Genomic DNA, 15,233 nt, shown 5'->3' with positions numbered 1-15,233 from the left:
ACCGACCCAGTTCCGGCCTCCGGATTCATCACGTGATCGGGCCTCCACCACTCCCGGAGAAGAGGCGGCGGCCAGGGACGCTACGGGCCGCAACGTAGGACAAACCACTCCAGGAGGCGTATTTTTGCACTGAAGGATGGCGGCCCCGCCCCTTCCCTCCAGGCCCCACCCCTGGCTCAGTGCTCCTTGTGCCCCGTACGCAGGTTCGTTGGGTTGTGTGAACCCCGGTGCAGGCTCTCCCGGTGGAGCGTCTCATCTGTCTCTCCTGCCCTCACTCAGTGTGCGCGCCGGGTGCGCTGGCGCACACCTCACGCTCGCCAGCTTTAAGGAGTCCGGGGACGGACGTCGCTCAGTCTCGTTTGGACCTGTAGTTAAGTGGATCCAGTCAGCCTCAGCCTCTGCTTTGCGCTCGGGATGTACCCCTGAGATTTGCATGTTGGTTCCCTCTTTTGTAAATGGGAACGATGCTATTTGATGACGATTAAACGGCCCAGTCGGGAAAGGTACTTGTGGAGGGACAGGCATATCAGTGAATGGAAGTTACCATTACTGTACAAAGTGCCAGGCGGGAAACAGACCCCTGTCCCGAGAAGGGCAGAGAAGAAATAAGACACGTAAAAGCGTTCTTAGTGTAGATTGTCCGTACCTTGCTTCATTTTTAAATTCCAGGTGTTAAAAACCTGGCGCCATCTCCCTTCCCCAGCTGTTCAGTTTCTTCTATCCAAAGCACTTAGTGCCCCTTAAAATACTACATAATTTGCTTTTATGTTTGTGCCTGTCACCTGCTCCAGAATGTAAGCTTTTAAAGGGCAAGCTTTGTTTGTTTTGTTCCCTCTTGCCTCCCCAGGGTCTTGACAACACGGGCCAGTGTAGAGTAGATGCTCAATAAATATTTGATGGATGGAACAAATGAGTGTGAGTTGTTTTGTCTGGTGGCGGGGTAAGATAGTTGAGATGGCTTATGTGGGAGGAAAATAAGACTATCCACGCGCTGGTAGCATATCCTAGAAGGAAAAATCCGGGAATATGATATGAGCAATGGGAAGCATTTCAGAGATACACCCTGCACAGCGACTTGTTTAGGAGCTATTTGATTATACAAAGAACGGTATCATGTATTTTGAAATCCTCAACAACAAAAATGTTATCAAGCCACTTAGTACACACATGCGCTTTGTATACCTCTGTGTGTGTGTCGCGCGCGCGCGCTCGCTTATTTATTTATTTATTTATTTATTTATAATGGGCAAGACTTGGTAAATGCGAACAAAATCTTTTTACCACCTTTACTACCCATTACTTTTGCTGGTGTTTCTTCAGGTCTGGAATGCCCTTTCCGGTTTAGACCAATTCAAATCCTTCTTGGCCTTCAAAGTTCTGTACATGTTAGTCACTACTTAGCAAAACAGAAGTGACCCTACCTTCACTTCCTATGGTTTACAATTTAGTTGGAAAGCATTGATAAGTTGAGATAAATGTATCACAGCCTAAGGGGGAAAGTGGCATACTTTACATTTACAAATTGAATTTTGTTTAAAAAAAAAAAGTGTTGAAAAATATATATATGAACTGAATTTGTTAGAACTTAGTACTATAAGTAGTTTTGCTGGTCAGTTCAGGCAATAGAATAAATTAACCTATATTAAATTTAATAGTGTAATTTAGGGGCATTTGGGTGGCTCAGTGGATTAAGCCTCTGCCTTCGGCTCAGGTCATGATCTCAGTCCTGGGATCGAGCCCTGCATCAGGCTCTCTGCTCAGCAGGGAGCCTGCTCCCCCTCTATCTCTGCCTGCTGCTCTGCCTGATGAGGGAGTAGGAGGCTGGCTGAGAACGGAGCAGGGGCTGGCGCCTTGCACCCCCTCTCCACCCATTCCCCTTGGTAATATGTGTGGCATTCCACAGGCATCCCTGACTGCCCTAAAAGAAGAGCAAATGGTTATCTTGCAGAGATCACAGTCCTGCAAGGCAGGAGTCTCTCTTGGTTTACAAATGTCCTTGAGATTTACAACCAAGAAGTTACCTTATCAATAGCCCAATTTCCAAAGACACATAACTCAGTTCCTCAAGCCCTAACATCACCCTCCCCTCCATAAAAAACCGAAGGAGACGGAGGTAGAAGGAAAAGTAAATAAAGTTAAATTTCTTTTAAAACCTAAATCTCACTAACAAGGACGCTTGATAGCAGGAATGTAACATTCCACCAGGAGACTCCCAATTGTCTTTATGTTAATGCCTCATTAGAGGGAAAGTGGCCTTGGCTTGATAGTAACCAGGCCTTCAATATCCTGATAGTCTTCTTTACCCCAATAGCTCTTCTGAACAGCCCTTTGTCCTCACCTACCCAACTCCTGTGTATATAACCAGACACTCCTCACAGGCTCGGGGCAGCCGCATCTCTGCCTGCCCACGGGTCCTGTCCCCGTGCTCTAATAAACCACCTTTTTGCACCAGAGACGTCTTAAGAATTCTTTCTTTAGCCGTCGGCTCCGAACCTCACCCCACTGAACCTCACCTAGGTTCAGTGAACTTCATCACTGCCTACCTGTGATCTCTTTCTCTGTCAAATAAATAAATAAAATATTTTTTTTAATTTAATACTGTAGTTTAAAATACTTGAGGGAATTTAAGTCATAAATGGAACTGATTGTTGAACAAAATTTGGTCTATTGAATTTGAATGACCAAATGTTTAAGCCCCCCCTTGAAAGTGATTATTAAAATTTATTAGATTTATAAATAGAATGTTGAGATTTATAAAGATAAAGACTTAAGAAAAACTAAATTAAAAAAGAAAAAGAAAAACTAAATTTTACAATGTATATGACTAATAAATTGAACATTAATTTTGATTTTTTTTTTTTAAAGATTTTATTTATGTATTTGACAGAGAGAGATCACAAGCAGGCAGAGAGGCAGGCAGAGAGAGAGGAGGAAGCAGGCTCCCCGCTGAGCAGAGAGCCCGATGCGGGCCTCGATCCCAGGACCCCGAGATCATGACCCGAGCCGAAGGCAGCGGCCCAACCCACTGAGCCCAAAGGTTACTTTCAAAAAAAGGTTATTTTCAAAAAAGAAAATAATGATAAATGTATCTTCTATACATAAATGTTATCTGCAGAAACCCTAAAAAATTTACATTGGCAGCAAGCATGGTTAATCACTGGCCTAATTTAACAGTGGAAGGTTTGCTACTAAGATCCTTGGGTAGGGGCGCCTGGGTGGCTCAGTGGGTTAAGGCCTCTGCCTTCGGCTCAGGTCATGATCTCAGGGTCCTGGGATCAAGCCTCACATTGGGCTCTCTGCTCAGCAGGGAGCCTGCTTCCTCCTCTCTCTCTGCCTGCCTCTCTGCCTACTTGTGATCTCTATCAAATAAACAAATAACAATCTTAAAAAAAAAAAAAACTATCACACTTAAAAAAAAAAAAAGATCCATGGGTAGTGATAATCACCATTTCCTGAGCTCTTACTATCAGTCAGGAACTGTTCTGAGTACTTTTCACATAATTCACTTGATTCTCACAACAATTCTGCGAAGTCAGTTGTTTTATTGTTCTCATTTTATAGAAAGGGACTGAGACTCAAGGATGTTAAATGATTTGCCTACGGTCATTCTAGCAAGGTAGCCTGAGCTAGTAAATGGGAGGGCTGGAATTTGAACCAATGAAGTCGTACAGTATAAATACACTTTTTTAAAAAAGATTCTCCTTATTTATTTGACAAAGAGAGAAAGAGAGCTCAAGCAGGGGGAGCGGCAGGCAGAGGGAGAAGCAGGCAGAGGGAGAGGGAGAAACAGTCTCCCCGCTGAGCAGGGAGCCCAATACCAGGCTTGATCCCAAGACCCTGGGATCATGACCTGAACTGAAGGCAGACGCTTAACTGACTGAGGCACCCAGGGGCCCCCAAATAGACTTTTAAGATAGGTATCTAGGCTTACTCTCTCCGTAATTGCAGTACTCTGTACTTACACACTGGAGCTGAGATGAGTATCAGAAATATTTCATTTAAAAGATACTGGGTTATTCAGAATAGTCACAGCACTGACTATTGGGTATTGGTTTTATATATTTTTTCTTCCCTTCAAAAAAATCCTATAATAGTGTTAAATTATAATATTCTTAAATGTGTCTGCAAACAACACAGAAGTATAACATAGAAAAACATGTAATAGAAAGTTAACCCTACTCTCCCTAGAGTTAACCATTATTAACAGTTCAGTATGCATCCTTTCAAACATTCTACCCATGTACAAATATCACATTCTTAAATACTCAATGTTTATGTATATATTATCTGTAACCTTTTAATTAATAAATTCTGAAGATATTTCCTTGTAAGGAAAATGGCTCTATTTCATTTTTCCCTTAATTAATTAAATATTCCCTAACTTTATTTAAACACCCTTCTTTTTTTTTTAAGATTTTATTTATTTACTTGACACACAGAGATCACAAGTAGGCAGAGAGGCAGGCAGAGAGAGAGGGGCAATCAGGTTCTCCACTGAGTAGAGAGCCCTATGTGGGGCTCGATCCCAGGACTCTGGGATCATGGCCTGAGTCGAAGGCAGAGGCTTTAACCCACTGGGCCATCCAGGCGCCCCTAAACACACTTCTGATGGCCATTAAATTGTTTCTAATTTTTTACTATTAAAAACAATGCCTAGGGGCTGGCTCAGTGGGTAGAGGATACATTCTTGATCTTGGGGTTGCAAGTTTGAGCCCCATATTGGGTATAGAGATTACTTAAAAAAAATAAAATCTTGGGACGCCTGGGTGGCTCAGTTGGTTAAGCAGCTGCCTTCGGCTCAGGTCATGATCCCAGCGTACTGGGATGAGTCCCACATCGGGCTCCTTGCTCGGCAGGGAGCCTGCTTCTCCCTCTGCCTCTGCCTCATTCTGTCTGCCTGTGCTCGCTGTCTCCCCCTCCCCCCTCTCTCTGATAAATAAATAAATCTTTAAAAAAAAAAAAAAGAAAGTAAGCAAGAATAAAGAAGATAATCAGAAAACCTAAAATAAAAGAGTAGGAAGAAAGTCAGATATATCTGAAAAAATAAAATAAAATAAAATCTTGAAAAAAAAACAATGCTTATAAATGACCACACTTGTATATTTTTTGTGCATGTGTTTTTCCATAAGATAGATGCCTAGCTGCAAAATTGCTGATCAAAGACACATTCTCATTTTTAATTCTAGTAAGTATTTACTAAATTTCCTTCCAATGGGTTATATTCATTTTCACCGCAGCTTTCAAAATTTAAAATAATTTTCAGGTCACATGGGGGGCTCAGTCAGTTAAGCATTTGCCTTCAGCTCAGGTCATGATCCCAGTGTCCTGGGACAGAGCCCCACATCTGGCTCTCTGCTCAGCAGGGAACCTGCTTCTCCCTTTCCCTCTGCCTGCCACTCTCCCTGCTTATTCTTTCTCTCTCTCTCTCTTTCCCCCTCTCTCCCTCTCTGCCAAATAAATAAATACAATCTTTTTTTAAATTTTTAAATAAAATAATTTTCAATCTCATGAAAAAAAATCCCAATTTAAAACCATTACCAGGCAATCATAAAAGGAGTAGAATTTACGTACTATATTACAGTATTCCAAAATTTAATATTAATATTTAATATTCCTAAGGCAGACAGTATCTGGAACAGCATTTGCCATAACTTTCAGTGAAAGTTGCTGAACTCAGGAATGAGCTAAGGGTAAACCCTTCTTAAACTCCCTTACAAAATTTGATTCCACAGGCTCTGTTGCCATCTGGCGGCAATACCCCCCTGATGCTGCAGCCTCTCACGTGATTTCCGAGAAGTCCCTCATTCTACAGTTAATTACTTCCTCAATCTGTACAAGGCATTAATTATTTCATCATTCATGATTACTAAACATATTTTTTAAAAATTATGAGGAAATCACTTTACTTCTATATTTCTTTCTCTTTCTTTCTTTCTTTCCTTCTTTCTTTTTTAAGGTTTAATTTATTTATGTGACAGAGAAAGACAGCAAGAGAGGGAACACATGCAGGGGAAGTAGAAGGGGGAGAACAGGCTTCCCACCAAGCAGGTAGCCTGATGCAGGGGTCCATCCCAGGACCCTGGGATCATGACCTGAGCAGAAGATGCTTAATGAATAACGCCTCTAAGTTTTTTACAGTTTCTTGAGACAATTAGCTGGAAGTGCATGTACCAAAAATATCCTGACTACGTCTTTTTTGAAGACTCTTATATAGATGAGGTTTCTTTTATTAACAGACTTTTGTTTCTACAGGAAGCCAAACATATAAAATTTTATTTTTTTATATTACTTCCCCTCTCATAATCTTGCCCTCTTTAAAAAAAAAAAAAAGGTAAATGAGTCATAGAAATGGTGAGTGCATCCCAAACATCAGATACCTGCTGGTGTCCCACTCATATCTCCTTGGCATTTATGATTTCTGAGTATGAGATCCAAATCCAACTGTCACATCTTTGCCTCAGAGCCCGCTTTGGGTACACGTTCACCAGGCTGAAGGTGCCACAGGAATACTGCATCCCCCTAAACTGAAAGCAGCCCTCAGCCAGTGACAGATGGGGGTTGACATATAAATACCATGATGGGTTGAATTGTATCCCTCAAAATTTGTATATTGAAGTCCTAACTTCCAATATTTGAGAATGTGACCTTATTTGGCGATAGGATCGTTACAGAGATAATCTGGTTAAAAGGAGGTCATAAAGGTGGGCCCTAACCATGACCTGTGTCCTTCTACAAAGGTGGAATTGGGACACAGAAACATGCAGAGAAGTAAGATAACGATCTACCAGGCTAGGAGAGGGATCTAGAACAGCTCCTTCCCACACAGCCCTTAGAAGAAAACAACTCTGCTGACCACGTGATTTTGGACTTCTAAACTCCACAACTGTGAGATAACACATTTCTGTTGTTTAAGCCTGTCAGTATGGTACCTTATTATAGCAGCTTTAGCAAAGTAATATACCCCGCTCCCTCACACCTGTCAGGGACTAACACTGTGAACTGCGTTCTGTGGTATTTCCCAGAGTCCCCTGTGGGATTCAGCTCCAACTGACCTCAGTGGCGACATCCTTGATAACACAGTCTTTATTCACTTCCTTCTCTTCCCTTTTTCAGTTCCCATTTCACTGCTAGTGTTCTCTGGGTTCACCTCTGAAGTAAACTACTTGATCTCAAACTCTTGAACCCTCAAAACTCTTGAACTCCTGGTCTCCAGGCCTCCTTGAGGAACCCAAACTAAGATAGTTAGTATCAGAAATGGTGCTCAGATGTCAGGATGGCATTCTGGAATCAGACCCCTTCCCAGCCAGATGGTCACAAGGATCTCACTGCTTATGGAAGTGGCGTGGCGATGACCACCAAGCTGAAGCATCACAATCATTGGAGACCTCATCTGTAGGGACTCAGGACAGGATTCGGGGGGATGGTTTTATACAACATTCCTGATATTTGAGAGATATGGGGTGAAACATAATTTTAAGGACCAATATAGTGGGTTGGTTGTTGACTGCCATCGGTGTACCAAGGAGAATTACAAGCTTGGATCACTAGGACTGACAGGAAATCCAGAAAGCCTCTTTGGTAACATGGACAGAAATGCATTTTATAAAAGTTACCCAAAAAGTTACAAAGGAAACAGGAACAGGAACATGAAATAATGTTACTCCAAACTAGCTTATCCTCATTTAGACCCTCCCCAAGTCAGATCCAGGGAGCATTCTGGTACATTCTGGAACAGGCAGGGGCAAATCCAGAAGGCCAGGATGTCACGCAATGCAGACACCTCCACCAGCTTCCTCTGTTGCACCCATGTTTCTCCTTCCAGCTCATATCTGTGGCCTCAGAGGACATTTCCTTCAACCTCGTGGGTGAGAAGAGCGAAACACTCACATCCAGCTCAAGAGTAAATCGGTCTGCATGTTAACTGTTGTTCATCTCTGTGTGGACTGCTGCTCCATGACACCCCTCCAGGATGAAGAGAACTGCTCCCCGTGGGCAGCACATCAAGTAACACAGTCGGTCATCAGCCTGGTGTGAAAGGAGGAGGAGCCCCAGGTAAGCACAGATGCGGACTGCTAGGCAATGGTGCATGACTTGACTGATGGATCAGGGAATGGGATCAGAAGACTCAAAACAAAAGAATGGGCAGCAAAATGTGAAATGTGTATTACTTACCAGCACCTGCAAGAAGCTACTCATCGAAGGAGATCCAGAGCAACCAGGTGGGTAGGATGACTCATCCAGGGACATCCAGCCAGCCTCTGACCTTGGCCATGCCCCTCCATGGACTCATGGACAGAGAGCTGAGTGGCAGGGATGAAGACTCTTAAAAGGGCCCCCGCTCCCCAGACCTGCCTTCGTGACTGCTGCTAAATGTCTGCGCAATTAGTCCCTGAAGCTGAAGTCGACCCCTAAATACGTTGTCATTCCCCCAAGGAGACCAACCAGCGACTTGGTGGAAATGTGATTCCACTGAACTCCTTCCACTCTAGAAGGAGCAGATTCACCTCTGCTGGGACTGATTCCAAGAACAGAGTTTCCTTTTCTGCTGGTCTTGTCTTGACCAACAATGCTATCCAAAGGCTGAAAGAGTGTCTCATATATAATTATGAAATCCCATACATCACCTTAGACCGGTATTTGCCAAATTGTTTTTCATTATCCTATGGAGCCTTTTTAGACATTTTTTTCTAATTGCCGCTCCTGTGATATGTTAATACTACAGATAACACTGGATGTCTGTATATGCACCACTGTGCGTCTGTGCTTTAAACATAAGAAGAGTAAGATTGGTTTTCCTGGGGCGCCTGGGTGGCTCAGTGGGTTAAGCCTCTGCCTTCAGTTCAGGTCATGATTCCAGGGTCCTGGGATCAAGCCCCACATCAGGCTCTCTGCTCTGAGGGGAGCCTGCTTCCTCCTCTCTCTCTGCCTGCCTCTCTGCCTACTTGTGATCTCTGTCAAATAAATAAATATTTTTTTAAAAAGATTAGTTTTCCCATCAAGAGCCAATTTTCACCCCCCCATGAGCAATACTGCCCCCACTGAGAATGCATACCTGACACCAAGAGCTTTACTTTATAGAAGTTGGTGCCACGATGGGGAAAGGTCCATGGGCTCCACTTTGTTTGCTACATGCCATGTCACCTAGAAGCTGCTGTTCTGATAGGATGTTGGTGGCAACTTGAGAATATGTTGCAGGATTGAGGTGCTGGTCTTAAAGATGAAGTCTTATATGGTGCTTATACAGTCATAATATGGTACTGTGTGTTGACCCCAATAGATAGAAAACACAGGTCTGGGAGCAAAGGGATGAGAGTGGCCTCTGCCACCAGAGATCACACTGACCCACTTGGGAAACTGGTGCTTCCCGTCTCTTCAACTTTAGGCTCTGCTGGACTAGAGCATCTGGCACGACGTGGTTGCTGGGAGATGCATCAACCAGGTGACACAGAAAGGCTTCCACTGGGGTGGGGGGGTCTGGGTGGCCCAACCGGTTAAGCAGCTGCCAGGTCATGATCCCAGGGTCTTGAGATCGAGTCCCATGTCAGGCTCCCTGCCAGTGGAGAGTCTGCTTTTCCCTCTCCTTTTGACAAGAGCCTGATAACCAAAGGCTAAGACCCCTTAGGGATGAGGGTTTGGGTCACCCCCACCAATCAGTAGACTTGCCAAGGGAGAAGGGCATCCAGAAGGTGTGGTATTAATTTGCTAGGGCTGCCGTATCAAAATACCACAAACTGGTTGGTATAAACAGTAGAAATTCATTTTCTTGCAGTTCTGGAAGCTGGCAATCCAAGATTAAGGTGCTGGTTGGTTTCCTCTGAGGCCTCTGCCCTCGGCTTGCCGATGGCCATCTTTTGGTTATTTTTCACAAGGTCCTTTCATGCACACTCAGCCTGGTGTGTCTCTTACGCTTCTTAGAAGGACACTGATCAGACTAGATTAGTGCCCCACCCCAGGGATCTCATTTCCACTTCCTCACCTCTTTCAAGGCCCTGTCTCTAAACACAGTCACGTCTAGAGGTACAGAGGTGTGGGACTTCAACACATAAATTTGGTGGGGGGGTGGCAGTGGCCAGAATACAGTTCATTCCATAACTGGCTGGTAGAGGAAGGAGAGGATGAATAGCAGTTTACTCAGGACCATCTATAGCAAGGGACTATAGCTTGTCCTACTAAACCTGCTGGGTGAGTGTGTGTGTGTGTGTGTGTGTGTGTGTGTGTGTGTGTGTGTAAACCGGAACTTGAAGAAGTGGTGGCAGGGTGGAGTCCAGCTCATGTGGGCACAGAGGATCTGACCCACGCAGGGGTCAGCCACTGTCAGGGTACCATCCACATCCCCTCAGTACTTAGCATTTCCTCCCACAGCAGCCCAGATTCCAACCGCCAGGAACTGCCCCTCCCAAGGACTCTCTCGGTGATCTGGACCCCACTCTGTGGCCATTTCCGCATTTTGGGCAGCTCAGAAATGCCAGGGAATTCGTGCCTCCCAGGGGTGGTCCTCAACCAGTGAGTGAAGAGAGGTGGGGAATGAATATGACTGCTCCACCCCACCGGAGAGCCATCCCTGAGGTGCATGTCCCACACAATTCCCCAGGAGTCCCCAGATTGAAGCCCCAGTGCCCGCATTGCTGACTGGCTGGATAATGTAGCCTTTTGCTTTCCTGCCCTTCCCTCCTTCCTTCCGTCCTCTTTTCCTCCCCACTCCCATACAGGTGCTTTCCAGAAAAAGGACCTGCACTCAAATTCTTATCTCCCGGTGGGCTTCCGGCAGAACTCAAATTAAGACAGCCACGGTCGGGACGCCTGGGTGGCGCAGTTGGTTAAACGACTGCCTCCGGCTCAGGGCGTGATCCTGGAGTCCCAGGATCGAGTCCCACATCAGGCTCCCAGCTCCATGGGGAGTCTGCTTCTCCCTCTGACCTTCTCCTCGCTCATGCTCTCTCTCACTGTCTCTCTCTCTCAAATAAAAAATAAAATAAAATCTTAAAAAAAAAAAAAAAAAAAAAAAAAAAGACAGCCACGGTCTTCAGGGTAGCTCGTATTTACTAAACTTAACGTATATACTTATTTGACTGGCTTCACTGCCTTTACACTCTGGGTTCTCTCTCAATTGGTTGTTTCTCCAGGTCCACTCTCTTTCATACTCACTACAGTGTGTCAGGTGCTGGGACACAGCAGGAAGAACTGACAGAGAGGGACCTGCTGTCAGGAAGGTTACTGTCCAGGAGGGAAGCCAGACTTGGAACAATTAATTTCAAACGTGAATCTTGTCGTATCAAGGAAAATATGGGAGAGGAAAAGGACACAGCAGTGAGATCCAATCTAGTCTGGATTAAACTAGATGGTGGACGGTGCCTCCCCAAGGAAGCGACTTTGTCTGAAGGATCACAAAAATGCAAAATAAATCCCAAATCACTAAGAACCTTTATTTTACTTCATATCCAACTGAAAAAGCCACAAAATAAAAATATTTTCAATTTGTAAAACTTTTGCATCAATGACACTGACCACTAGAGAGAAAAATGAAATCCCTGAGGAACTGCCAACAATAAATAAAATACTTAAAAACAGAATGTTCTGAGTTTAAAGGAAAATTTCCTGAGCCTGCTCAATTTGAGGAAGCCAATGGCCCTTTGCAAACTTCAGTTTCTCAAAAGGATATCCAACTGATGCAAGTTTCCTGTCATGACAAGAAGCGGCCCCTTTCAGTAACACCTTACATTAAATGGGGGGAAATAATCAATTTTGTTTCAATCAATTTATGCATAGTTCTGAGAAATCTATTGCACTGGCAGGAGAAGAAAATACCTGCTCTTGGTGACAACAGAATTTTACAACATACCGAGTAAGTTGCAGTGCTAGTTTAATTTGTTATTCACCACAAGGTACTGTTTTCTCATGGTGTGTGGATATTACACAAAAGGGATGTAAGTCTCCCCACTGTTTGTGGGTAACAAAAGGAAGACTCAAATACCTGTGGAAGGGTAAGATCAACACTTTTAAAAATTCCAGAAAGATTCTCTATGAAGAAGACCCGGGATGGAGGACTCGCATGGGAGCGCTAAACTTCCTTTTAGCAATGGAGTCGAAATATCCTGTTGCACGGATTCTAGGATGTGCTTTTTTCCCAACACTTTTGTGAATCAAATTCAAATGGGCGTGGCCATTAACTGTCACAGATTAATGGTCAACTCCTCTACCTAACTTTCTCAGTGGTACATAAAATAATGGCATACTTTACCATCAACGGCTTCTTAGATGAATTCAATATGGCGCTCTGTACTTCAGCACACACAGTGAGTCATAACAAAAATAAATCTGACATTTAAACCCTGGTAATGTTCCCAATTGAAAAGACACTGGCAAAAACATTTGGCGTCTGAAATTTCAACACGAGCACCATAGCCTCAGGAAGGATTAGTTCGAATGGTGATGTGGGATAAGCTTACACTCCAGTTTTGGTTCTGTCCCTAATCAGTAAGGAAGTGGATTTCACACTGCTGGGCCTCATTTCCTCATCTGTAAAATGAGAAAGTAGAATCAGATGGCCTCTCAGTCCTCCAGCCAAAAAGGAAGGGGATTTAAAATTCCGTGCCACTCAGGACGTGTGTGGCTGTAGAATGTTCCACAGACACGCTGCCCCCAAAGCCAAGATGCTCCTACAGGCTGATGGCTTGGACCCCTCTGCAGCCACCTCTCCCCCAACAAGAAGAGTCAAGGCTCCAAATCCAGAGAGTTTCCTGGATCCAGGAGATAACATAATTCATTCACAACGTTGGTAACCGACAGGAAAAGGGCAATTCTTCAGTCTGGGGCAATCTGTAAACTTCTTTTAAAAATTTCAGAACTTTCCTAACCTCAGTTGATCTAAATGTCTGCAATCAATATAAAATACCAAAACATGACAGCAAGGTCTCACTTCAAAGTTTCATGACTGACACAGCTTGGCTACAGATGCTACTGCTCTGAGTGTTTTCCTCCCACGTCCTAGAATCACCATCCAGAAGGAGTTGTTTTCTGAAAGAAAATAACAGACATTTCATTTGAATGAACCATTCACATCAGCTCCTCACTCCCACCTTGATATATTATCTGTTGAGAATATGTCTGGTTGGCCAAAGAAAGCAAATGGTGAGGAATAAGTATTAAAATAGATGAAAAACTTAGGGTGACTGGGTGGCTCAATCAGTTAAGCAGCCAACTCTTGATGTTGGCTCCGGTCATGATCTCAGTGTCCTGGGATTGAGCCTGGTGTTGGTCTCCCGACTCAACAGGAGTCTGCTGGAGATGCTCTCCCTCTCCCACTGCTCCTCCCCACCTCTCACAGATCACACATTCTCTCTCTCTCTCTCTCTCTGTCAAATAAATAAATAAAATCTTTTTTAAAATTTTTATTTATTTGAGAGAGAGAGAGAAAGCACAAGCAGGGGGAGCAGCAGAGGGAGAAGCAGTCTCCCCACTGAGCAAGGAGCCCAATGCAGGACTCGATCCCAGGATCCCAGGATCATGACCTGAGCCGAAGGCAAACGCTTAACCAACTGAGCCACCCCAGCACCCCTCAAAGAAATAATTTTTTTAGAAAGTGATGAAAAATGGGTTGTGACAACACCAGCATTGCTTTCTGGTAAATAATACACGTATTTATATTTTTTGATACACAAGTTATAATCTGTCTTTACCTAAACATGTTACAACTAAAAACGGGCACAGTAGCTAGCATCAATGACACCACACAAACCACAAATTCCTACACCTTCCTATTTCATTTCCAAAGGCTCAAGCTCTTTTAAGTGTTGTGATAAGTCTCTTGGCTAAGTTATTAACTAAGACAGACTTCCTTCCTTCTTCCTTTGTAAGAGACAAAATTCTCTTTGACTCTGTCAGTAGTACACACCTACGTTGAGTGCCCGTGCGTTGAGCTGGCGCACACCATGAACCCGAGGAAGTGACAGAGCTCACATGTGTTGGCCTTAGTATCTTGCATCCAAACAGCAGATTCTTCAGCTCTGAGGAACTAGAGTTCCTGGGTCAAAGGTTACCATTAAGCAACTAGAATACATGCTTTATGCAAGTAGGTGAGGGTAGGAAAGGAAGAGGTTAAGAAAACAAAAACACTGTAAGTGTGTAAGCCTGATGATTTACAGACCTGTACCCCTGGGGCAAATAATACATTATATGTTAATAAAAATAACTAATTTTTAAAAAATAAAAAAAAAACCAAAAACAACAACAATAAAACAAACTCTTGGAGCTGCCAATGACCATGGGCAGCCATCATCAACATGGTGTTCCAGAGGGCAGGAATCTCAAGTCACTGATTCCCTACGTCCCTCTCTACCTCTAGTATGGGCCATGCCTCTTTCCATGAGAAAAAGGAACCTTACAAAATGAAGAAATGATGACCAGGTATAGACTCCAGTTGGTTATAAGTCAGAAAGTTATGCATAGTCAGAGGCCTGGGTATTTTAGGTCTTTGATTTCCATCATCTTTCACAGAAAAGTTGCTTAGATATTAAAGACATTTATTAAGCAATTTAAGGACTCATGTTTAAATATAAATACATACTAGCTAATTATTTCTATGTAACCAAAACAACATGGCTTCTGTCCTAACTAGATAATGGGCTGTAAGTCACGAAGCAGGTGTTTTCAGAGGACTAAAGACAAGCAATGTTTGACGTGCTTACTTCACGAATTTTTCAGTGCTACACTGTTGGTGGAAATGCAAGCTGGTGCAGCCACTCTGGAAAACAGCATGGAGGTTCCCCAAAAAGTTGAAAATAGAGCTACCCTATAACCCAGCAATTGCACTACTAGGTATTTACCCTAAATATACAAATGTAGGGATCTGAAGGGGCACCTGCACACCAATGTTTGTAGCAGCAATGTCCACAGTAGATAGCTAAACTATGGAAAAAGCCCAGATGTCCATCAACAGATAAATAGATAAAGACGATGTGGTATATATATACAATGGAATATTACTCAGCTGTCAAAAAATGAAATCTTGGGCGCCTGGGTGGCTCAACGGGTTAAGCCTCTGCCTTCGACTCAGGTCATGATCTCAGGGTCCTGGGATCGAGTCCCGCATCGGGCTCTCTGCTCAGCAGGGAGCCTGCTTCCCTTCCTTTCTCTCTGCCTGCCTCTCTGCCTACTTGTGATCTCTCTCTGTCAAATAAATAAATAAAATCTTCTAAAAAAATGAAATCTTGCCATTTGTGACGATGTGGATGGAG

At 43.7% G+C, this 15,233-nt stretch overlaps 1 protein-coding gene across 1 annotated transcript in view; it reads right to left on the bottom strand.

Annotated features, from left to right (window-relative positions):
• Positions 1 to 11,402: 11,402 nt before the first annotated feature.
• The window catches only part of PSTPIP2 (proline-serine-threonine phosphatase interacting protein 2), a 77,626-nt gene continuing 73,795 nt past the window's right edge, over positions 11,403 to 15,233 (bottom strand). The window contains exon 15 of the mRNA XM_044243058.1: positions 11,403 to 13,014. The gene's annotated coding sequence lies outside the window, so the exon portion shown is untranslated. The remainder of the gene's footprint in view (positions 13,015 to 15,233) is intronic.

Source organism: Neovison vison, chromosome 3 (genome assembly GCF_020171115.1).
Source record: "Neovison vison isolate M4711 chromosome 3, ASM_NN_V1, whole genome shotgun sequence".
Lineage (NCBI taxonomy): Eukaryota > Metazoa > Chordata > Mammalia > Carnivora > Mustelidae > Neogale > Neogale vison.
This window is presented reverse-complemented; position numbering and strand designations above follow the sequence as displayed.